General features: G+C 38.3%; 1 protein-coding gene across 13 annotated transcripts in view; it reads left to right on the top strand.

Moving 5' to 3' along the window:
* LOC141728111 (N(6)-adenine-specific methyltransferase METTL4-like) overlaps positions 1-25,152 on the top strand; it is a 52,584-nt gene extending 27,432 nt beyond the window's left edge. For 2 of the 13 annotated variants that reach the window (XR_012578817.1, XR_012578811.1), the window contains 3 exons: positions 7,814-7,931; positions 13,189-13,255; positions 19,892-25,152. The gene's annotated coding sequence lies outside the window, so the exon portion shown is untranslated. Of the gene's footprint in view, positions 1-7,813; positions 10,691-13,188; positions 13,256-16,968; positions 17,150-19,891 lie in introns of those variants that run through there. The other 11 variants (XR_012578813.1, XR_012578808.1, XR_012578818.1 and 8 more) reach the window with 7 other exon arrangements.
* Positions 25,153-26,235: the final 1,083 nt, after the last annotated feature.

Here is a 26,235-nt window from a genome sequence, read left to right as displayed (position 1 = left end):
ACAACAGATAGCTCCCTATAAGTCAGGCGTAGTATTTTCTAAACCATCTGTGACTATTTTTTGACTCATTTTTTCCATGTAATCCCAACACTTTTACTCACTGCATCAGACATAGCTCCTTCCATGTCTTACAGGGGTACCAAACCAGACTATAATTGCCAGCTACATGTGATTTTAATTAATGCTTTACCTTGAAGGAACTGAGCTGCTGGTGGCAGCTGAGGGTGTATGAGTTCCTCATCTTGTGAACATTGCAGCCTCGTGTTATAATCCACATCCAAAACCCACCTCCTTTAGAAATGAACTGCAGCTGCTCCTGATATTTAACATTGTAAACTTCTTTTGTATCTTTTATTGACCCTTAGAAACATCACAGACCACAATTTTAGAAATATTGAGCTAAGTATCTAACAATTCTTGCTTCTAGGTCACATGGTGTGCTGGAGTTGGGTAACACTGTCACCTGCAGACATTCCCTTTTTTCTGATTGTTCTAGTAGAGCCTGCTCATGTTGAGCTATAAATCTCTTTAGACTGAAAAAGGCACATAATTCAGGAGGCTTTCTAAAAGCAGCCAGAGCATTTATCTATTTCAGTTGCAAGTATTCCATCTTTCTGTAGCAAAGCTCTATGTCTGGGGAGAGCTTAATATCAGATACAGTTTTCCCACTGGATGGGGATCTTTAATGTATCACTTGTGAGTAGTAACTCTCTTTGCTGACATTTACAGTTGCTGTTGATATTTCTTACTTCTTAATGTTTCCAGACACTGAGCCTTCCAGGAGGGCCTAAGCCGACTCAGGCTGGGGTGCATTTGCCTCCTCTGGGAAGCTGTTTTGCAGTTTTGAATATCTCAGCTATTCATAAAAAGGCAATGTGACTTTGCTAGCCCTCCAGAGTACATCTGTCTCACTGACTCACCGCAGAGATGCTGAAAACAAATATACTTGCCAGTCCTGAAAGCGGTGCTTGGCTTGTTGGCTTTTTCATGCACTTGGAAGAACACAGCCAAGCTTTCTCAGGAAGGGCTTTGGGCAGACAGGTCAAGATGGCAGAGGCACCCAGCCAGGATGGCAGCTCAATGGATTGAGAGCTGGACTGCTGCATCATCTGGTTCATTAGAGGATGAGGCACTTAATTGTCACAGCTGGTGTCATAGTGAATCTCTGTCACCTTGGAGAAGAATGATAATTACTGAGTATGACCAACATGAGCTCTAGGAAGAGATGACTGGTAGCATGCAATGAAGGAGTTTTTATGAGGATGTGCAAGATGAGAGTAAGTCTACATAAAGCTGGAATTCCAAAGTAATGGGTCAGTATAAAGCTTAGGATTCCAGGTGAAAACTTGTAATGCATGCCAAGCTTGTATTAAAAAGGTAGCCTCTTTTAACCTTTAAAATATTTAATGAACTTTTCACTTGAAAATTTGACCTATGATGAAGATTCTCTTTAGTTTGAGAGGTCTGAGTTAATTTCTGAGTTATTTTCTCTTCCCAGGTTTTGTTTGCAGTGTGCTTAGCTGAGCATGATGCAAAATACTTAGCCATGTATAATGTAAAAGATCAAAAAGGCAGCTCAGGCCTTCAGCTGTTGTCTTTAAAGAACCATCACTTACATGCTTACTACCTACTAAGAGGCTGAGATTTATGTGTGCTAAGTCTCTTATCTGGCTCATTTACTCCATCTTTGGGAGCATGATTGTAGGTGGAGAATGAAAACGGAGAGTTCAGAACCAGTTGAGAAAAAGCAGTGGTGATTTCAAAGCACTGAAATTAAGGCTAATATCTCAAATATTGTCATGGTCACTTGCCTTACCTAGCGTGTTCTTAAACTCCTTTGCTGTGACAGAGGTGGCTGTTAACTGAAGAAAAGCAGAAAATACTGCAAACCACTGATGGTGGCACTAGAGCCCCATCCCTGTGTTCTCCTCCCCTGAAAGCTAATAAAGAACATCAAAAATAGATGTTATCGGGCCATCAAGAATTAACAACATGCACCAGATGGTAACACCTACCCTTTCCTATATACCTAATTTTAGCCCAGACTATTTACCAGCAAGTTGTGGCAAAGGTTGAGGAACCCAGTGCCGAGGATCAGGAAGTGAGTAGAGGCAGGAGGGGCAGAGAGATTTTCTCTCACTTCTGACCCTCTTTCAGTTAATAATTTTAATCAGTGCCTTTGCACACCACGATTACCCTCAGTGAAATGAATGAAACTCTTTCCTTCAGCCTCAAACTATCAACTAGTAAACTGCCCATTGAAATCAGTTGACATACCCCAAAAAATGGGGCTATGTTTCATGGCTGAAATTGAACTGTCTTCCTGAAGGTGTTATCATGGGAAATGCAATTAGGTTATGTAGTGTGTGTGTAGGGTGGGCACATATGCTTATGGATACACATACATATTTTCACTCATCATGTTTTGTCCTTACCTCCTTGCTTTACTTGCTTTCCTTTCCTGGCACTAGCAACAGTGTGATTTAGGACAGTGCATTGGTGCACTTTGGATCTGTCATTCTTGTGATGGAGTATCTAGACTGAGACCATGTTTTCACCACAGGCTAACTCAGGCTCTCACATACATTTTAGTAAAAATCTCTCTGTCAGTAGCACACTTCAACTTTTCACCTGTGCTTATGTGAGCTCTGAACAGATCTTTGCTTGCCCAGTGAGGGGCACAGTCTAAAGTCAAGGTCGCTGCTGAGAGGTGGCCCAATTCAGCAATGCAGTTCTGTCCAGTGCAGGGAATGGCTGAAAAGTGCTGGGCAAGAAAGAAAGAGGTCAGGATTTCTCCACCTGGAACGAAGGATGCCACAGTCAGGGTGAGCAGACCCTGCACCAGATGTGTTTGATAGCAGGTGGTCTAGTTTCTCCGATGGAGGAGAAGCAGGTTTCACTGCTGGAGGTGTCCACCCCAGATGCTGCAGCCCCCCAGCAAGGGACAACTGGCATTTAGCAGCCTTATCTCTGTCCTCTGTCCTGTCATCGTTCACTGAGAGCAGACCACACCAGCTTTGCCAGAGGCTTGGCTTTCACATCCTGGGCACGAGTCACATCCTACAGTGCATGACTCCTGCCTTGATGCTGAGCAAGGGGCTGACTGGATTCCCTGTACCCTTTGATGTGGATTTTCTTGCTCAGTCCCTGCCAGGTCAATTGGCCACAGGCTTCAATTTACCCATGAGTCCTTACTTTGAAGATGCAGGGAGGGTCTGCAGATCAGAAGAGACCTGAAAATTTGTGAAAGAGGATGTAATCAACAGGAGAATTTTCCCCAAAACACTGGCAAACTGCTCTGCCTTTGAGAAGGTCATGTATAGATTTAATTTATTTTTGTTAAATTGCCATATCACCAGCTGTTTCCTAGTGGGAAGTTCCATACACAAGATGTTTAAAATGTTCTTCTGGTGCGGATGCTTCGTGTAAACAGCAGTTCAGTGAGAGACAAACTGCCCTGAGTTGCGCCAGTGAATAAAAATTACTAGAATCCCTGGTTCTGATCTACTGACTAACTGCTGAGCATTTTCTGTATTTTGTGCCTGGTTTGAAGTGCCTGAAAGTTATTGGGGTTTATATTTATTATTTAACAGACTTCTCCTGGGAAGACAGCTCTGGCCTCTCTCCACTATGTTTTTCAAGAATAAAAAGCTCACAGACCTATTAATTTTGAAAGTTACATTAATGGAAAAAGGACTGTTGAATTTTTTTAAGGTTGAGTTTTCACATTTACAGTTTGAAAAATCATTCATAAGGAATCAGTTTTCTTTATAGAACTGCTGCCAATTTCACAGGTGCAAGCATTAAATTTGTGTATGGGATGCAAATTGCTTTATGTGAGTAGTCAAAATGTGAAATTATAATTGTATTAGTTAGGTAAAGTATAATTTGTTACCCCTGACTGAACATAGTAGCACTGGTCATTACAAAGAATACAAGAAACCCAGTGATGCCGATGATTCTTACATAAATGCTGGCCTATGTGGGCATTTAAAACGGACAGATGATTAATAAAATAGCATAACTTTGTATCCCAGGATTCCCATAGCACCTTTTTTCTTGTAAGCTAATACAAATAGTAGAGAAGATTAAAAACCACCTAAATTTAAGGTTCTTAATTCCCATACCCCTTTACCTAGGATCTCAAGAAGTTGATAAATTCTAATAAAAGCTATTAAAAAAATAAAATCCAGAGAACATATGGCATTTGACTGCATAGCAAAGAAAGATGCATTTTTGCCTTTATCCAGCTGACTACATCATCTTTGGGCAATGAGCAGTGAGCCAGAGTCAGATTTGCTTCCTCAGCTGCCTTAAACTGCAACAGGCCTTAAAAAGAGACTTTCTAGCACTAATAGTGTTTCAATTAAACTTTCAGAGGACTCATTCAAGTTTAAAGTTTGAATATCTTGACACACAAAGGGCAAACACCCTTTCACTGAAGGATTTTATTCTGCAGCATGGTCAGGAACTTGCAGCAGCCTTGAGTTAATTGAATGCAGTCTGCAAGAGAAGTGTAATGGAGCATCCAGACACAATGCAATATATTCAAGTGTTTGTCCATATAAGTAGTTAATTGATTGTGTTGCTATGAAGCACAATTCAAGGTTATTGTATTATCTTTAGCACAAAGCTGTACAATTACGGAATCATACAGTTTGCGAAATACATTTAAGGGCAAGGTAGGCTTAACTACTATGTTGGGAATGACAATGAATTATTTTTCCTTTCTTTATCTTACTGTACCCTTCACAGCTCAGGGATGTCATCTGGTGCTTGGTAAAATCCTACTTCTATTTTGATTTTCTACTGGAAGGATTGATGGTAAAAGAGATTGTGTGTGGTTTCCAAGGGCATGCATTCATGTTAAATATGGTTTACATTTGGAGTCTTGATAATTGACCACTGCCAATCATTCATGTATCATGCTTTCAGCCTCTCAATAATGTGTAGATGTTAAAAAAAGCATACAAAAAATCCTATACAAGGCTTAGCCTATCGTCCTCTCTTTCTAAACCTTTTAAGCACTTTTCTACATGACCATGAAGTCCAGAAACTTACATAAAAGCTGAAATTTTCCTGGAAATCTTTATTCAGAGGAATGGGGAAGTGCTGATATTTCCACAATTTCATTGAGATTGTGAAAGTTTGATTCTCTTTTTTCTTCTATCCAAGCATCCATCTGGACCTTGTGAAGCTCATGTGAAGACAGATTTGAAAGCAATATTCCATCTTACGTTCCCTTTCTTTAAGTCAAAAAAACCTCCCAAAAATCTTATAACAAATTGGAAGGGTTTTGCTGAGCTAGAAATGTTGAATTTTTGGGTAGGATTTCCTATTTTTTCTCCTGTTCACCATCAGTGCAGCTGCACTAAATGAGGAACAACCTGGGGCAGCAGGCAGAGGGAGACAGGACCACAGATGTGTGGATGCTTCACCAACATTTGTCACCCTTGTGGTACAGTGGTGAGGAGGAGGTGGAGGGATCAAAGAGAAGATTTTTCTGTGTTCATGAAAAAGCTAAACCTCATTAAAGGCATATAGCCAAGCACATGACACAAACTTTATTTAACTTCATTCCAATGCAAGCACAGATATGCTTCAAAATGTCCCACTTGTGTCTGTGTGTGTGTGTGTGTGTGTGTGTGTGTGTGTGTGTGTGTAGCTGGCAGAAATGACATAATGTAAATTTCACAATTGTAGCTATAACTGAAAATAGTGAGGTAGCTACAAATATTGTCATCCAGTACTTGGCATCTTAATCCCTTGCTGTTCAAGGCAGACAAAAATGTTTGTGAAAAGTCTCAAAAAGCCTTATATTTAACAAATGACAGACTGAAACTAAAACATCATGGTCAGGAGCCTTTTTAGCAAATGAAATAGTATTATGTTCTTAGTATGAGTGTTAGATATGAAATACTTCCCAGGAACAACTATTTGAGGGTATTCCATTGAGGAAATAAAATTATTGTGAATTTTAAGTAACTTTGTGAAAGGAGTTTCCATGCAGAAGTATTTAGATTACCTTTCTATCTTATCTATTCATTAGGTGTGGTCTGTCTGCATAGAACAGAATGTATATATATTTATTTCTGTGTATAACAGAATGAAATGCCTTCTGCATGTTTAGTTATGGAGCCTGTATCAGCTAATCTCCTTGAGACTGCCAATGCCATGGTTTCCTCAATGCATTAAAAAAGAATATGGATTGCATGCTACTGTATGTGTTCTTAGATTTCTCCTTTGAATTTGATAGGAAGTTATGGGTTTTCAGTGCTGAGGCCCTAAAGCACTGTACACATGCTAACAAATGCCTCAGACCTAATGAGACAGGAAATTGAGAGGCTGAAATGGAATAATAAAGGAAGAAAAATATTGATGCTTGCATGATCCTGGAAAATGACTGTTATGTTCTATTACAGAAATTAAAATAAGTTTGGCAAGGATTTACTATTGAAGAAAAGTACACATGAGGCTAAACCTAGGGTAAAAGAGCAAAACCAAAACATCATGTCAAACAAAAAGCCTTTGGAAGAGGCATCAATTAAGATACAAATTGAGTTTTAAAAGTATTTTTAATTAAAATGTTTCATTTAATATGGACAATAATACAAGAGAATTATATCTGAACTTTAAAGCAGGTTGACTACCTGTAGGAGAGCTTCTAGATGCTGGTTAAGGAGTTATGGTTTATATCATCAAAAATTAACATATCTATAAAGATGTCTGTCTGTTAGCAGTTTTGAGAATGTATCTACCATTTTGGTGCCTAAGCATAATTTCCTCTTCTTGTTTGCTGTGAAAACCAACAACCAAGGACCTGTGGAGAGTTCTCATTTTTTAAGGATGTTCTGGTCCAAACTGTTTGACACAGCCACCTGCAGGAATTGCCTGGCCTGGCTCTTCATTAACCACTTGTTGAATTTTGTTTCCATGACAACTTCCTATATTATACTATCTCAGAAACTCAGTAGAATTCAGACATCAAGTTAAAACACCTAAATATTTCTCTGAGTTGCATCTCTTGTTTCCTTGGCAACTTCCTCTCAAGTCACCCTAGGATATTTCAAGGCACCCAAGACAAATTTCATCGCATTGATCTTTTTAATGAATTTACACTGACCTGCAGTATACACATTGTACCAAACTTAAAATATTAGATGACAGAATCTTTATTGATTTCATTCAAATGCAGCTTCTCAGCCGAAATCCAATTACTTTGCCCCAGTACGTACATTTTCCCCATTAAATCTGCAAAAACAGTGCTGTAAGGCGCTATCTATACGTATGCAGACCAATCTGAAGATTAAAAACAACTTTGCATACCAAGTGCAATGTTTCTGACAGAAACAAGGGCACGTTTTTGCTGCTCTGGAGTAATGTGTGATTATTAAAATAAATTCTAATGAGAAAAGGTAAATGCAGAGGAAATCTCAAGAAGCATTGGCTTCTTTGGTACATTGCAAAGGCAGCAGTTAAAGAAACCATAGCACAAAAAAATCATTCCAGATGCTAAATCCCGTCCTTCAGCCCCAAAGGAAAAAACAGCTAACACTGATTCCATGCTGGTCACAAAAGCTGGTGGCTCAATAGGTCTTCCCTAATTCTGCACATTCCCACATTCTGCTTTTCCTATCTTGGAGCAGTGTTAGAGGCTGAAAAAAACCAAGATGAGTCTTGTTGTATCTTGTTTCCAGTCTCTTCCTCCAAAGTCCCCTTAGGAAAGAATGGGCAGTTCTGAGCAAATATTTAGCTGTAAATGTGGGTAAACGTGGGTAAACAGCATTTTCATCTCCCATTTTTCTCCTTTCAGATTGATTGGTCCCATAGCCTAAGGAAGTGAAACCAAGATCTGTTATATAGGAATGGAAAAGTGGAAACCACATCAGACCCTGAAAATTAATCTCTGGAGAAAAGAAAGGGCTGAAAATGTAAGATCCTCACACCAGAATCTTGTCTCCACGTGCAATCCTACCACACTTGGTTTCCCTAGTGTAAACTCATATCCTATTATTTCTGAATATGGCTCACCTTCTTACACTGGCATCTGTTTTTTGCTGACCTCAACCCTGGTTTAGCATCTTCCCATTTTTCTCATAGCTTCCTTTTACCAGGTTTACTGAGTATGCTTCCCTCTAAAATAAAACCATAACCAAGCACAGACAGCACAATGGCTTCCTCACAAGGGTGCAATAGCCCTTCTTACATGGCAAGGGCCACTTCCTCCTCTGTGTTATGGAGATGAATTGGCTCAAGCAAGAGCAGTTTTCTGAGTGTCAGTCTGAATCTAAGCCTTTAATTTGAACCAGTTGATGTTCCCCAGGAACGATGTCTGGGGTGGTCTCTTTTGGTGAAGACCCTTTAAGTCCTGATCCAGCACTGTGCATGTGAGATCCAAAGGAAGGGAAGAAGCAGTGGAGGACAAGGACGATATTTTTATTGCTGTGCAAATTGGTTGTCATGGTGTCAACACAACAGTATTTGTTTAAAAGAAACAGAATTTCTGCTGACAAAGAGATAAATGAAGTTTTAAGAGAGAGAAGTGTTTTGAAGTTAAGCTCAATGCTTAGGAGCACCTGAGAGGAAATTAACTACTTTAAGCTCGCATAAAGCCTAAAATAGAGAGCCTTGTATCACATTAATGCTAATTGACAGATGTGCAACACTTGAATATAAAGATTTGAGTCATACAGTTATATGTAAAAACTAAGCAGCAATGGCTTCATAAGAGGTAACTGGAGATGATTAATTCATACATTAAAAAAAAATTGAGCTGTTTGTCTGAGCCTGAGCGATCATCCATCCCTCTACTGAGTGCCTGCTGCTTTCTTAGTTTTGCCTGGCAGGAAGTGATCCTTTGAAGACATAACGACTTGTCTAATTTTCTGCATGTTAGAAGTCTCATTAAGTATAATAAATTATGAATTCCAAAGAGATTATGGTGGAGGGAATTTGTTGGATCAGAGCGTTAAGTGTTAAGCCCTTCTGCAAAAACATCAGTTTACTGGGACCTCAGCCTAGATAGCACGATAGATTTGGGTAAGATAAATAATAACATTTATAAGTACCAAATTGTATGATATGTGTGTAATTTCAGGCAAACTTAAAGTGCATGGCAATTTTAATGCTATTAAACTTCCTTGTCTCTTGAGAAAAATGATGTATTTTTTTTAAAAAGAATTCCACACACTCTTCAAATTTCAAATGCAATTCATAGTGTTTTGTAGATGGCTTGCACTGCCAAGACTTGCTGTTATGCAGAATGCACTTTAATTAAGATTTTAATGCATGTCTTATGTCAACATTCATGGTTGTATTATGCTGTTTTAGCCTAGTGGTAAAATACTGATATTAAATTTTTAGTAGAAACTGTTCTTTGAAAGTATTTTTTGTTCTTGCTTTTCTCAGACTAATTGTCTTTGATGCACAAATATTTCAACTTTATTTAGGTGGGAGTATCAATGCAGGAGAGTGTATGGTGCCTGGAAGGGATGAAGACTAAGTTCAGGAAAGACTGAAAGTCTTTCCAGTGGTTTCAGTTGGTTTTGGATCATGCTGAAGCAAACATTTTCAGATACTTCAGTTCCATATTAACACTCATGTAATGACCAGTTCTTAGTAAGATAAGGTATTTCCTTTATCAAAATATATGATGAAAACATGTATCATTAGAAAGAAGATTTTCTTGAATGAGATCATCCATTTGTTTTGTTGCAGTCTAGCTCTGAGCAAGCAATGCAAATATATGTGTGTTTGAAATAAAGGATGTTTGTTGTACATATGGAATCAGTTTTTGAGATAATATCTTGCTACACCACTACTTTCAAATCATTGACAGAACTGTGGGCATTTTTAAGAGAAGGAACAAAAGTAGAGGCTGATTTATTTACCCTGGAGACAGCTAAAAATCCCATAAGGTTAGAGACAGTGTGTTGATCTGTACTTGTACTTCCAGTGTAAAGGAGTGTAAAATATACTGCCTTTGTCTGTTCCATTTTGTTTCATTACCGACTTAAATTCAGAGGGATTGCCAGAAACAACAAAATGCTGCCTGACACAGTGGTACCTCTTTTACAGATGGGCATGTGGCAATGGCCTGAGGGTTACATCTGCTTTGCATATGAATTTGCATGGTATATTCATGAGAGCCTAATGTGAAGGGTTAGCCTTTATATATTTGTATGAATTATAAAGAAACTGCATAAAATATGTTTCAAAGGCTGCAGGGGGAAAGGGTATAAAATGGAAAACTGACACTTCTTGTGTCCATCTTTTTCTTCATGCATTATGTAACATGCCTTCTACTGCCAATATCCATCAGGCTGAAATTCTTCAGGAAAAACTCAAAATGCTAAATCTTTGTTTGGAAGACAAAGAACCTCACAAGTGAGATGATATTTGTTTGGAAATTGGAAGCTGAACATTTATCCACCTAGGTGAAAGCAACATCACAGTAAAACAAGATGATTTTGGTGCCAGTAGCACTCTCAAATATATGAAGGAGTTCTTGGAATCTTTTCCAGGACTGCTCATCTAGTGAAGTACAGCATTCACCCTCATTCCCTATTATTTTTTATTTCCTGAAATGAATTGTTAACACAGTGAAGACTTTGGAGTGTAGTTTCCAAACTGTCATTAGCCTCAGGAGATCCAGGTTTTGTCTTCTCTCATGCCTGCAAAACCAGATGGACTTTCCATCAAAAATTCTGCTGGCTGAGGATTATTCTCCTTCTCTCCCCCTTACTTTGAAAGAGGGTGGTATGAGAAGGTGTGCTGAGGAAGAAGTGGCTGTGACCATTTCACATTGTGTTCTGATAACCTGGAGCTTCTGCAGAGATTTAACTTTCTGTTTCCCTGTAGCATCTCTTGTGGTGCTCAGAATGGGCACTAGAGGTACCTCAAGGAAAGTCCATTCTTTGACCAGGAAGCTCATCAACATCCAGTCACTTCAGAGAATTTCAGTTCAGAGACAAAAAATATAGACATGTCCCTTTTGTCTGGGTGGGTTTGGTTGATTGTTTTTGTGTGGTTGTAAACCAGATCTCCAGTCCAAGTGACACCTCAGCTTGAGACAAGCACCACCAATCCCAGGTCCACATTCCCATGAGGCCTGAAGAAACAGATATATTCATCACAGCAGAGTCCTGCTGCCAGTAAGGGTGCACATGTTATTCCTTTGGAGAAGTCTATCTGAGTCTATCTAACCTTGTCAAATATTTGCCTTTCACTTTGACAAATTACATGGTTGTTGCCAGTCTTTTTTCTTTTTCTTTTTCTTTTTCTTTTTCTTTTTCTTTTTCTTTTTCTTTTTCTTTTTCTTTTTCTTTTTCTTTTTCTTTTTCTTTTTCTTTCTTTTTCTTTTTCTTTTTCTTTTTCTTTTTCTTTTTCTTTTTCTTTTTCTTTTTCTTTTTCTTTTTCTTTTTCTTTTTCCTTTTTCTTTTTTCTTTTTTCTTTTTTCTTTTTTCTTTTTTTTTCTTCTTTTTTCTTTCTGCAATGGGTTCAAGCTGTACCAGATCTCCTTTCCTGTGAAGAAAGTTACCTCTGCCTGAATCGCCCCTATTGTTGCAGTGCTAAAAGTAAAGCCTCAGCAATTTAAACAGGAAAGTGTCTCATGATTTGGAAAAGACACTAAATCTATCAGGAACCAAGGGGCTTGGGTTACAGATGTGTGACCCAATAGATGGTGAAAATCCATTTTGATTCATCTACTTGTGAGGGTTTTTACATCACACTCTCAACTCAGATGTTCTTTTTTTAGAAGATAGAAAAGCTCTTTGTCTTTTAAACTAGTGATATACCATTATTGAATGAATGTGAGTTCTATTTATGTTTGACTGAAGTGCTTTTGTCGTGGTCTGATCAATCCTTCCTGAGGCTCACAGAAGACTTCCAGCTGGCTTTGCTGAACTTTGCACTGTCTTTACTGCATGACTGTGATTAGTAAGGGAAGGCTTCAGAAGGCTTTGCTTACCTTAGATATTATTCTCCATTTATATATCCTGAGAGTTATGAATTCACATGACTGTAATATCATTTTTTCAAACCCTTGTGAAGATTATTATTTATTATAGGCAGGGTAATAGCACAATTTTTTATACTATAACTAGCAAAATTGCTGAAATTGAGTGCCTTATTTTTGCCAATACTTTTGACAGATACTGCTGTGCTTCCTATACTTTTTATTGCACAACATAGCAGCATGTAAAATGATGGAGAGTGTAGTCTAGTGACTCCAAATGAATACTTGCTCAGTCTGAGACTTTAATCAATGTAAAAATACGAGGTTTTTATACTGAAAGGTTTCAGCTAACTTCTGATTTTTGTCTGTTTTTATTCTGTGATTGTATTTGGAAATTATCTATCATCTTTGAAACAATTATAACTGCATAGAAATGAAATTCTACTGCAAAGGGTGGTAGCCTGGTGCTGCATCTCCCTTCCCATGTGTCTAAGAGCCCCATGTTTAACTTGCAGCAGTATTTTTTAATTTGTCTGTCTGAGGCAGATGCCGATGTGTAACTAATATCACTGAAATATACGAATGCATTTCCATAATTAGTGTCTTGTGAGGGTAGATTTGGATTTAATGCGGGATCCAAGTCTTAAGTGTCTTGCAGATTGCAATATACTGATTAATACTGTCCTCTCAACCAGAACTTAGTTTAACAGCCACCTGTTTCCAAAATATCCAGAAATCCACAACTGGAGTAGCCCAGCAGTTAAATCTGAAAAATGAATGAAGTTTGATGTACACATTGAAATTTAACTATGCTTGTAAAAGAATATTATTAAAGCTGGGGTTGGTAAACATTTGGAAATAATTTTGAATATTTTTATTCAGGATGTATTCAGCCATTAAAATTGGCCCTCCAGGTAACCTTTCATACAGCACTAATATTATTTAAAAGTGGAAAAACTGAATAATTAAATGACTTTAGGGCACAATATTTACCAGATGTAATCAAACAGAGTTCAAGAATGAAGAACAATCAAAATTTACTTTTCTGTATAACTGCTTCCTGCAGCAGGGAAAGGTTTGCTTTCATTGGCCCTCCTTAATTAAATTCTCCATGTATACCATGCTGAATCCATACTCACCCAGCAGCAGCTAACCTAGACAAGAAGAAAGTAAGAACACTGGAATTTAATATAATTTCTTCTCTTTCTGTTGTGTTTGCATTTGCACAGTGCACTTACCCATTTCTTAGGGGAGAATCCAGAAGCAATTATCAGAGGCTTGCCACTTCTGAGAGAGGTATGCAGGAGAGAGAAAAATGAATGTTAGTAGCCAGAGCTTGTTTGTCTTTTGCTGTAGGAATGTCAGTCAAATGCCAGCAGCCTGTAACCCTGCGATGAAGCAGCTGCCCAGCTCTCCCACTGTTGCTTGTGCTGTATATCTCTGTGTCTTGGTTTGTTTCTGGATTGGGAATTTTTCTCACCTGATATTTCACAGAATGAGAAGGAAGTCAGAAGATTATTACAGAGATGGTGCCCTGCCAGGCAGTATCCAATTGAAGTATTGATTAGGCTTGTGAGGGCTCCACTGGACCAGAAATTCTTTGATGCCCGAGTTTGCTGCTGGTGTCTGGAACAAGTTTTATCTGCAACAGAAAACAACATTTTTCATTTCTTTTAACAAAGTGCTTACAAATTGACTGGTCTTTGAAAGGCACATCAACAAATTTTAGCCATGTCCTTGGACCGGCACTACATGGTCTAAAGTGATGGTGCAAGAATGACTAAAATTTCAGAACTAGAAACATTAAGCAATTCCTGTTTTATTACAAGAGGTCTGAAAACAAAGTCATAGGATTGCATTTAAAAATAGTTTTCTATCTGAGTGGAGCAAAGAAGCAAGCATGTTGTGTGTAGAAATCTGCAGTAATTGACTCAGACCTGTGATTCTCCTTGAGCAGTGACTAAGTTCACCCTACTGGGGATGGCAGAGCCATGATTGTCTTCTTGCAGACAGATGGCCTCCCACACTTTATCTGATTGTCAGGAGAAAAAGAAGGGAAAGAATTGCAAGGGCAAATTACTATTACTTGGATATGGAGATTTTTGTGCCCTTTCATGCACTGAACGTTGTTTATTGTTACACCTTCTGCAATCCTGTTGCTAACAATCACCCATCTGAGTTCATGCATGGTCACAGCTCTCTTGGACAATGTGTCTCCTTACTTTGTGGTATGTCTTCTTCTGGTTTGCTATCAGCCAACATTAGTACAGCCCTGAGACAAATGTGAAGAGGGGGATACTTCTTGTCTTGTGCCTACTTTTGAAAGGGACCAGGAAACTCAAGGAGGAAAGCCCTCCTATCTGATTCTACTTACAGCTCAGGATCCAGGCTTTGTCTTTGTATTACAGAGAAAAATCTCTGCGGAGTCAAGACCAGACCCCATCCTAAGCTGCTTTCCCTGATGAAAAAGGAAAAGTACTTCAATATCTTCTTGGATTTAAGTGAAAATATTACCTTTTTTTCATGTATAGTCTTAGATAAGTACATGCAATTTTGTAGTATATATTTTAGAGTGCTGCCAAAAGCACTGTATTGTACTACGTGAATGCAATGGCAAAGAGCTAAAGCCTATCCCCTTGTGTCAGATAGGACTGCTACTGGCTAAAACCATTCCTGGCACTATCCCACACCTCTCCATCCCACTGCTGAGTCCCTGAACTTTGTCTTTGACTCTTCCTCTCTGGTTCTCATACAAGTGTGAAGGAAAAAATCACAAACCTAGTTGTTCTTAGGAATGTATAGGGAATGTTCAGTTTTCAAGTAAAATATTATGCACCCCTTCCCCCACTCCCTCCCCTTATATAAGACTTTCTTTGGCTTGCATAAAATCAGCCAGTGGAATTTCATCCATAGGAGAAGTAATAAATCTGCCAGGAAAGCTCATTAGTTTAATTTATTATGATTAAATACAAGGATTGTTCACTTCACTGTTTCATCAAGGATTATAATCAAGATTTTAAATGTGGCCAGAAGGGACATTTCAGCCAGTGAATCAGTCCAAAAGACAGAAAGCAGGTCTTGTACAGGAAAACATAGTTAAATATGCAAGTACAGTACGTCTGTGTGTGAATCTGAAATATAATTGCATAACAGTCTCGACATTTAACATGAAACAATTCTAGGAGGGACTCATTTGGGGATGGAGGCTGAGTGCCATTATTTTTCCTCTCCTTAGAACTAAGTTTAACATATAACCTTTTAATAGAAATATGAGCAAAATAAACAACTAATTCTTTGTGGTCCAAAGCTGTCTGGACAGACAGATGGGTTTCAGGGAAGATTGTTTTCTGTATTCCTTGAATGACCTAAAATATTTCCAAAGCAGATTAGTGTTTTAAGGGACCATTCACACTATCCAATCATCTCTCCTAAAATTACTGCTTATAGAGCCCGTGACTCAGCATGTGTTTTCTAGCAGCGGCTCGTGAGAGAAATGGTTTATTGGTGGCTGAGGTTTGCATCTTTCTTCCTTAGAATGCCTTTAACCATTCCCTGAACCTGTGGGCGGGATTCACTCATGGTTTTGTCCTATCATCCTCTTTTTTTCTCTTCCTCTTTTCCTTTAAATCTTTCCCAACGTAATCCCCACCTCCCCAGTGTGTGTGGGAGCTATCAGTGAGGCAGGTGCATGCCAAGGACTGGCGTTTCACCAAGTGTTTGTGCATTTCTCTAGAAAAACAGAGGAAAGTCAGGAACTGCCAGAGTGAGTCAGACCTCTGGTTTCTCTAATCCACCATTCTCTGACATTAGGCACATATTCCTCTGAACCATATAAATTCTCTGTGCTGTTTTCTTGTTTCCTTCTCTTTTTACAGGTAAGTTTAGTCCAGTCTGTGGAACTATGGGGGGAAAAAAAGGTAGTAGCAGAATACAATAGGATTTCAGTTGAAGGAGAAACATATTTCTGGGCTGTTCCTTTTTCATGAGGGATATTTGCTGATGCCTGAATGCTATAATGACAAGTGCACAACATTCCACTTACACAGCTAGTTTGGGCACTTAGCACCAGTGACTGTATGAGCACATTGAGCAAGTTTAGGGACAACCTGGAAAAAAAATCAGGAAACACAAAGCAAAGGAAGCACAGAAAACAAGTTTGCTCTAGGATTTGAACCAAGTACTTTGACCCCTAAAATCTGAAGCAGAAAATCAGATTAAACCATGATTAAACAAGAGGATATGTTAAAAAGGTATGCATTTACTTGTTGAACATCACTTAAGAACAATTAAGATTGAAAGTTAGCAAAACTTGAAGAAAATACCCATATGGAAAGAAAGGATATATTTATTACATTTTTAATCAAATGTAGCACATTAAACATCATTTGTGTGGCAGAGGAGAACTGACTGACAAAAATCCAAGAAAATAAGATTTTGTAGGAAAACTTCAGTTTGTGGAAACTAAAATTTGGAGGGTGTAACTTAAGCCCTGCTTAATCAAAGCCGAAATTTTTGTTCTAAGCTCAGCCAACGTCCCCAGATACCTATTAATTTGGAGATTAGGCTCCCCTGGGAATGGGACTTCAGGTGTAACTCCCTTGATGCTGGCTCATTCAGGCTGAGGGCTTCAGCCCAAGGAGGAATCTGCTCCTGTGGAGGTCTGGGACAGGAGTGAGGCGGCTGCTGCTGCAGAGATGACTTTTGGGCAGCCAGGAGCAGTGTGAATGCACTGCTGTCTGTCTCACCAGACACCTGTGCTGCACAGCAGCTGTGGAATGGCCTGCCACAGCGCATGGGGACGTGCTGCCCATCCCTCTGGATGGCCATCCTTCCAGCCAGCTCCATGTTTCAACTTTAGCAGCAGGTCCTGTACTCAGCCACCACTCTCAGGCCTACAGGATGGGAAATGTGGTTGCTCTTTTGTGTGGGCTTTTTATCAGATGGAGCCAGGTGGTGCACGTTCTACTGCCATTAAAATGCAATTCTCTTCAATGAATCCTTGCATGTAGGTAGGGACTGCCACGTTAGATCATTTGCAAGTCCTGCCACCATCTGGGATTTATGTGCAGCGTTACTCAAATGATACATGGTGCACCCCCAGGAAAATGATGGCAACGAAGAGAATGTACACTGAATGCATTCATCGACCCTATTCCTAGGAGGAGAAGCAGAATCTGTTTGAGCCTTCTGGTAATCGTGTGTGGGTTTTTTTTTTCCTTACAATAATGATTGTTAAAAAATCATTGTGTGCATTAAAGTTCATTTTACAAGAGAGTAAATGTCATGAATGTATCAGTGAAATATTTTCAGGGTTGGGCCCATGTGTCTGTCTGATTAAAGAAAGCTTGAGTTTTGCAGGCAGTCTCACATGTGATGAGGTGGTTGTTATGGTAACAATACATTTTTTATGAGTTGTAATAATGACAGAGCAACATCTTTTAAATTATCAGGATTTAAAGTTACAGCTGCTTTGTTTTGCCTTCCATTAACCCCTTAAAATAGTGAAATATTTTCATGGCTCTGTGGTAACATCTGCATGCTTTTCTTGAGTGTGTAAAAAAAAAGATCTTTAAGAAGGTGTATACCTCAAATGAATAACAACTTTCATTGTGCCTCAAGAATATTGCTTTTTCCATACCCACTGTGATTACTTTTTACTATTTTTTAAACAAGTATGTTTCTTACAGTATGACAATCTTAAGTGTAGCCAAAGCGCTGGAAGGATTCCTAGTGTTCCCAAAATTAATATTGATGTTGCAGTAATTTGCTGCTAATGTTTTTGGGTGTCTTCTGGGAAGAAATGGAACTTCAGTGATCCTTGTGACTTTCCTAGATATCCCTGCTGGAAAGATTTGATTTGATTCAAGGTTTATTCTTCACTACAGCCTGCCAGCATGTGCACATGCTCAAGACCACTGCTCACCAGAAGTCCTGATGATTCTGCAGGAGCGCAGAGACTTTTTTCTGAAAGAAAAAGGACTTTTGTCTTTAGTGGAGAGAGAACAGGGATTGCATTCACACATAACTCACATTTGTCACCACTCATGTATGAAGCAGAAATATCCAAGGATTTCACTCTTGTGCCTTCTTTTAGGCGCGGTTGCCCTCAACACATCCAAGTCATCCACTTAAACAGCCCATCCCACTGCTGTTGTTGACCAGGAAAATTTTATTCCTTTGGATGAGACAGACTATACTAAAGAGAAATCATGAGCAGCTTAAAAAAAAACTAGCCATGGCTAAGATATTTCTGGAGTCAATTTGTGAGACTTTATTCTGGAGTGCGTTCCATTCACACACAGGAGCTCAGGGGTTTGGTCTGCACTGAATGCAGGGCTCCTCTACTTGCTGCCTGAGGAACAAATATTTCAGCTCACTAGGTCTCCTTTCTACTGATGTTGCTAATATGTGAAAAGGAATTGTGGAAGAATAGCACAAATAGAAGTTATCTGTAGAGAAAACCAGAAGTAGAATCCAAGAAGAAACCACTTTTCCTCACTGTTAAGGAAGCCACACATTTAAATTACAAAAAAATACAATGTAGAGTTTGCTTTTATGTGTCCTGTGTGTCTAAAAAATGTTTTGCCTGTTTCTGAAAGTATTTAAAAGAATATTTGGTCCTCTGTTGCCGTCAAGCTTCTTTACCCCCTAGGCCATTTGTTGACAAGCTTCCATGTATCATTGCTTCTAAACACCTAAGAGACCATTTTAAATGTTAAAAAACTCCATACCCATCTGTTCTTTGAATAAATTTTAATGAAAGGAAAAAAGGCATTTTTTATGTAGAATTTTACCTGAAGTGGATCATGTTTTGTTCAGAACTCATAATCAGTTTTTCTGTCCCTGCCTCCTCTGTTTGAAGGTGAGATATACTCAGTACTCACATTCCTTTTGGCATGTAAAGTAAAATGTCACTCTTAAACTGGATGAGATTCCCCTTACAAAATAAGAGAAATCATCATAAGAATTAAAAAGTCCATTCCATAGTTATTATAGTTGGAGGTTTTATTTTTCTTATGCGTTCAAACAAGTGGTACATTAGTGTATTCACTGCTTGAAAATAACCATTTTCTGATTGTCTTCAACGGATGGATCATTTGATTGAGGAATACCAGGAAAGACTTTATATGTAGTTTGTGGGTGGAACAAAATAACCTTTGTCTACAAAATCTGCTTTTAGTTTAATTCTCAGGACTGAATTAAAAAGTATTGCTCTAGCATGCCTGTATATTTAATTTCATACTTCATGTGATATGAATGTCATCTGATACACACATGCAACTTCATCAGTTTGGGATTTTTTTCCTCCTTCCCAGATTTTTTGAAGGAGGACTCTTTGGAAAATGAGACTAAGATGTGAAAGGACTGCAAAGATTTATCTTTCCAGGAAGAGTCCTTAAACATAGAAGTTACCAGAGCTAGAGTTCCTAAGGATTCCAAACTTGTTGAAGGATAGGAGTAGAGTTTTTTCTTTTTCTTTTTTATTTTTCTTAAAGAGCAGTGGTTTAGAAAGAAGTAGAATGCAATTTAGCTGAGAGAAATGCAAATATAGATCAGGATAATTATGTACAGGTGCAGAATGGAGAATAATGCAGGAACACTGCAGAGGAGATTATTAATTACAAAGGTTCACAAGATGAACATGAGTCATGGTGTTGTGGTAAAGCAAGCATCACATTATAGTGTATATAAACTAATCCACTACCCCTCAGATATATGAAGTAATAACATCCTGTGGTGGCACAACCTCCACTGCAGAGATGTAGCTTGTATGGGTATTAAATTTAGTAAGTGTATGAATGACCAAAAAAAAAAAAAAAAGTATATAAATAAACCATAGAATCATGTCAGATCTAAGATTGACTAGATGAAGTAATAGAATTTACTACATATTTCTCATTTTTTACAATTTTTTTCAATCTCTTCCCGCAGGTTTCCAATTCAAAACTGCAAAAAGAAGGAGAGACAAGAAGGAAAATCAATTTAATTTCCACATCTGATGCTTTTCAAAGACAGAGAATACTAAGTCGAGGAATTGACTTCAGGATGCGACATATTCTTTTAACAAAGCAATGAAGTGCTGAAATAGATTGCCAGGAGAATGCTGGAATCTGTCAGACTCCCTTTAAGAACAGGCTGGAGGGAAATCTGCTAGGAAAGACAGTTGATCCTTAGGGTGAAGAAATAACATAAATAATCTCTTTGGCTCTGTTTTATAGATTTCTCTGAGTATTGTAGTGTGCTGTTTTGACTTAAAACACAATATCTATCACTCATGGCCTGTACAAAGCTAACCAGGTCTATGTGTTTTGATTTTCTTACACCTTGCTTTATTTGTGAATGTTCAGTAACAACTAGTAGATTCTGTAGCTGGTATTTCAGGAGATGGGGTAAGTGAATATTTCAAAGAAAGGATATTTAAAAAAACTGTACTCATTAAATGACACTAAGACTTTCACAATGAGATGATGCTATAGAACTGGAATAAAATACTCCAATATACAGACATATTAGCTTTAATCTATGGATTCTGTTGGCTACCCAACTGAAGACATTAGGCAAGTGGATTTTTTTTTAATTTAAAGACTCAAACCTTCTTAGTAACTAGATCTGAATAAACACACAAACTCCCATCCTGCAGCTGGAACAGAGTCAACTGTAAGAAGGGTTTCTCTGGGGTGCTGAAGATGTGCTGTAAAAGGTCCTTAAGATGAGTGGAAATACCTTATTTCAGTTTCATCTACAGTGCCTCTCAGGCAGGGCCAGTCCTCTGTACCATTTATTGAATGCTTCACTCACTCCATTTGGTGACCAGTTAATCTCTTCCACACCATTCTTTTCAGCAGTAGCACTTCTTTGTCAAGTAGTTCTTCAATGATTTGGGCAGATATTGAAAACATGGCCTTTGGCAGTAATTGGAGTACCAGATACTGATAAATTTTTTGCAGTAGAAAAAGCACTTTCTCTCACCATCGTCCTTGGAATGTGTGAAATGAGGTGCAATGCAAAAGCAGTGACTTCACCTCTACTTTTTGGTGCCAAGGAGCAAGTGAATGCCTGCAGATGGCTCTGAGAGGTATATGAGGTGTCTGTGCACAGAATATGGTACCAAGCCTGGGCGAGGCTCAGGCATTGGCTTTCCTGCCTGACTTCAGTCACAGGCTACATGGATAACTGCAGAGGATGCTGGACAGCTGATTTCCTGGGCTGTAAGTGAAAATCCTTTAGGTACCTGCTAGGTGGTTACAACACCCAGCGAGAGCTCCAAAGGTTCCCTTCCAGTGCTGAGGTTTGCTCAGACATGGCGGGAGGATGATGAGAATGACCTCAAGGACTTAGCCCTTCCTTGGAGGGCAAGGAGGGCATAGATGTGTCTGTGTCTGGCCAAAGCTGTTTCTGTGTCCTTTACCTATTTTTCATTTATCTGTTACCTGTTCTTCCTCTCCACCTCTCTTTTGTCTAAAGAGGTACTTCACACCAGTTCAATTTGGTGTTTGAATTTTCCTGAAAATATAATTTTGTTTTCATTTGCGTCTCTATACTAGATATTATTTACATTTTTTCTCTTTTCACTTTTCTGTTCTTTTTCTCGTTACCTCCTGGTATTTAATAAAATCCTAGGAAATTCATATCACAGCTTTCAATACCTATGGCAAAGCCCTTTTTCCCGGCTTAACTTGAACCACAAACATCTCTGACTCAGCTTCATGCTGTGGATTCTGTCATTGATCACCACATTTAAAAAGGGTTTAAAGTTGACTTGATCATTATTTACAGTGCTTAATAGTAAAAAATGTATCTTTTTGTAGATTTATCTTTTTTTAAAACTGTAACAAGATTTAGAACTAGATCTCGAAATTGTCTTTCCTTGCACAAATAAGGATGCCATTTTAGAACAACTTTTCCCGAAAGCCTGAAAAACATCTGTATAATCTGATTTTTCTAAAAGGTTGTAATAGTCCAAAAATTCTGATGCTAATCCTGCTTCTTAAGTACTTTTCTCCTACTTTGGACCATTTTTTCAAAGCAGCCCCAAAATACTCAGTCAGCCAACTCCATGTGATATCTCACACACATTGAACTTAAAATGTCAAAATGAGATCCATGTTCCTGAAAAACAGTAAAAACAGAATCATTTTTACAAATTCTATAATTTATTAGTCTCTTTTTTTAGCCTGCAGGCAAATAATGAAAAATTTAAGTTTTGTGTTCTTCTGCCTGGGAACTGCTTCACATCAGCAAGTGAAGAGTGAGCATATTACATGCAATGGTATGAAAGGCCAAGCTGTTGATTTCATGAGATAATGGTATGGCTGTTATGGAATTGCTGAGCAGAACCAAATTGCTTGCTATGAAGTGAGGAAAGGTATTTTCATATTTCCAGCTTCCTTAATTAGTTCAGCCAATAGCTGGTTTTGCTTTGGACTACATAATAACTTTGCACTGTTCTGTTTATTCACATAAGAAACATCTTGTTTTTTGATTCCTTTGACATGTTGCTAGACATAAGCCTCAGAAATCATATTCATGGATTCCATCAGCTTAAGGGCAGATGATGTTCCAGTGAAAGAAACAGGAACTGACTTTCCAAGGTGCTGAGAAGAGTATCTGAAAAATCAGGTACTAATAAGGAATCATGAATATAAAACTATGAATTATGAACCTAAATCAACTGCCACAGGAACTGTTCTCACTAAAATTGAAACTGTTGTGGTATGGGAGCCACAATTATTCTATGGTATTAGCTTTATAAGGATATCTTTGATGATCTGTCAGCTCCCGAAGTTCTGAACAACCCACAGGACACTTCTTGCTGACACCAGAGGCACAAAAGGGTAATTAATGAAAATCTCCAAGCGCTGAAACAATGAAGTTAATGAGATTTTGACATTTTGCCTGCCTGGGGTCAATGCCATTCATTTTGACCTTCTCTGGGGACTTAAGGAGGCAAAACAAATTAAAGCTGTGAGGAGTGAGAGCACCTGGCCTGTGCAGACGTGAGTTTTGGCTGCTTGTGGCCCCCAGGTGACAGAGTAAGAGGCAGTATCAGGTTTTAAAAAATTGAGGTGTTTTTTGTAAGATATCCTTACCATGCTTTGCTTCAGATCTGGCTGTGGCTGAAGAGCAGGTGACACTAAAAGAAAAGACCAAGACAGGGGGAGTGATCTCTTACAAAGATTGTCAATGCAAATCTCAGGGGGGCCGTGACTCAAAAACTGAGATATCCTGCAAAACCTCCATCCCTCCCCAAGCAGGAAAGAAGATGGGCAGAATGTGAGAAACTACTGTGATGCTTTGCACAGGCCATAGAGAGAGATTTGTAAAAATATGTGTTTTGTCAGCCTCCAGTTAATTTCAATATTGGGTTCTTATGCTACAAAATGACAATGTTACAAGAATGTCAAGTGCCTGAATGTTATGATAAGAATACATTATAATCATAAATATGACCATTAAAAACTGCTTATAACAAAAGAAAAATTTTAGAAGAAGGTCAGAAAATCACTTACTTGGAAAGAGTGGCAGCCTTAAAGACAGTTGTGGAAAAAGTAGATGGCATTTAAAGAAAATATATTAGTTTGAGCATAATTTGTTATACAAAGCTTTCAGCCAAAGATAAAGGGTAACTTATCCACAGCTAAGTGTACCTTCATAACTCAACCAGAAAAATAATTCCAAATGTCTTGGATTCCAAATTTCAATTAGGACTTTGAGTGATAGCTAAACAACATCTTTTATTTCTTACAGAAGTGCATTGCTTCAACAGAATAACATGACACAGGTACTGCAGAGTTCTGAAAATCTGAAAGGATTTTTTTTGGACTCTGTTTATGTGTGAGTTGTTTCCAGCCCTTTGTACCCACTGAGAGTCCTGTACAGTACTGAGAACAGCCTGGAATCCCTGACAAATACCTGGTAGTGCCAACAGCTGGAGTAGGCAGAATGTGAACTCCCTGAAATGGAAAGTCATCCAAAAACATGTTTTTTGGATCCCAAACCTCCTTTACTTCTTAGTAGCTAATTAAATATTTCCATCAAAGTGAATTAATAAAATTAAGTTAAAAATTAATGTTGATGAAGTGCTTCACATACTCCTCTATGCAGGGTTTTGTATCTGTCCCTTATGGGAAAGAATAGCTGAGCCAGATATTATTTCCACAGTGATTTTTTATGCATTTTTGTGATGTGACAAATATTTGTTGACAGTTTGTTGCAGGTTGTCACTGTGGACCCATAGGCTTTCATGGAGCTACAGGACAGAGCCTGCAGAAAGAAACAGGACATGCAGAAATTGTGATTTCAGTGGAAAAACGGAATAAACTTCTCTGTAAATTGGTTAATTTACAGAGAAGACTTTGATGGAGCTTGTGGCACTCTTCAGGTACATAAAAAGCCTCTGCTAAGAAAAGGAGCATTTTATGGTACTGAATTCAAACAATGGCCATGGTGGTCTGGTTTAAGCATGAAAGGACTTGTATTTATTATGTATATTTCGACTCAACAATAAAATGCTTAGCTGAACTGGAAAAACTCCATTTGGGGATTTAAGGAATTATTTAGACATAACCTGTTAAGGCTTCTGTAGATGACTTGAACTGGGACAGGGGATGGACTGTGTCACTTAGAGTTGCTTTGAGCCCTGTGTTTGTGTCCCTGTGGTTTTCTTCCATATGTCCACTCTGCAGTAATGTATTATCAATATCAATCAATGAACTGAAAGTCTCTGGGTATGTGTGGTGAAACTTTGTCTTTGGTAGCAGGAGATTAACATCAGATAAGAGCTATGGTACTCCTGTTCCTATTTCCTAGTCTGTTCAACTGTAAATTAAATAGTGTCATTGATGTGCTGCTTGCCATGGGATTAAAAACACTCAATAAAAAAGCCAAAATAGTAGGGGGCAAAGGAGATTTCATGGAAGACCTGCAATTTTCTGTCACTTTGCTGCTTGGCACCTCCAAAAGCAGAGCCTTTAAAGTGTGGGAGAAACTAATTGTTCAGTCATTTTAATAGAGAAGCATCTAAGTTACAAGCAAGAGTTTTGCTGTTATGTTTATTTGGGGGGTAAGTATAGAAAACATAACATTTCTTCTTCATGGTTGTAAGAGATCAACTTTTTCTTTGCCAACTATTTCTCTCCCCAGCAAATAATATAAAAAAAAATCACAGTACCCTCACCATTACATTCACTGAATTCAGTAGAGCTGGTGGCTGATTTTAGGTCAATATTATAATTAGAGTAATATGGTACCATTTTATTTTAATTTTGTGGAGAACTGAAGCACAGGTGTATTCAAGGCTGATTAAGCCTGCAAAATTCTTTAATGAAATACAGAGTAGATATGTATAATTTTTTTGCAATATATTTCAATTATTTCAATGGGAAGTAGGTGTTACAATGTGATTTAGATTAAATGTATTTTAAATGTATCACTATTCGTTTTAATAAAGAAAACAGTACAGTCTATAAGTAATTTGAATATTTAGTCGTGTACAGAACAGGCAGCATAAATGAAGAAAAGAATGATACTAGAAAGATGACTCAACTCTTCTGTCACTCGATGTGTAAGGACGTGAGAGTGCATGGTACTTAATCAAAATCTCCAGAAAAAACTTGTGGAAGACAAAAGGAAAAGCATACCTCAACTTCTTTGTGGTGCTTGTTGAGGACTCCTGCAGATCGTGTGTCTTATGGAAGTGGCTGTCCTTGATTTTCCTGAAAAGGCAGTTCGCTCATGTGTCAAATTCTGTGCTCAACAGAGCAAATGTTCTAAGTTCAAAGGGAGTATTAATTATGTACTTAACTATTTGCAAATAGTACATCATGAATTTTAAATTGCTGCCATGCTCTGGGGAAACATGAAATGGTGAAGTTTTCTCCTGGAACACTGGGGAAGATTTCTGCCTCTTCTACTGGAAATACCAACACAGTAGGTTCCTGAGAAATGGTAGACAATGATGTTGTATTGCTGAGCATCCTTAACTTGCATCACTTGTTACAGGAACTCTGCATGTTTTGGCAGCTCTGAATAGAATGGATTTATTAGACTCCAAAAGACATGAAGCAAATGAATCCTGTAGATAACTCCATGGTAATTTGTACCCTATGAACGTTGATATAGTGAGAAATCCAACTGGTTTTGTTTATTGAATAAAACATCCTAAAAGTAGAATCCTTGGATTTATGCCCTATTCAGATGCAATATGCAGCCACAATTTACTCCCTATGGTGTTTAAAATTTTGGGTTGTACTAAAGATCACTGTTGTGTTTGTTTG

Source organism: Zonotrichia albicollis, unplaced genomic scaffold (assembly GCF_047830755.1).
Source record: "Zonotrichia albicollis isolate bZonAlb1 unplaced genomic scaffold, bZonAlb1.hap1 Scaffold_94, whole genome shotgun sequence".
Classification (NCBI taxonomy): Eukaryota; Metazoa; Chordata; class Aves; order Passeriformes; family Passerellidae; genus Zonotrichia; species Zonotrichia albicollis.
Note: the sequence above shows the minus strand (reverse complement) of the source record. Positions and strands in the feature narration are given on the sequence as shown.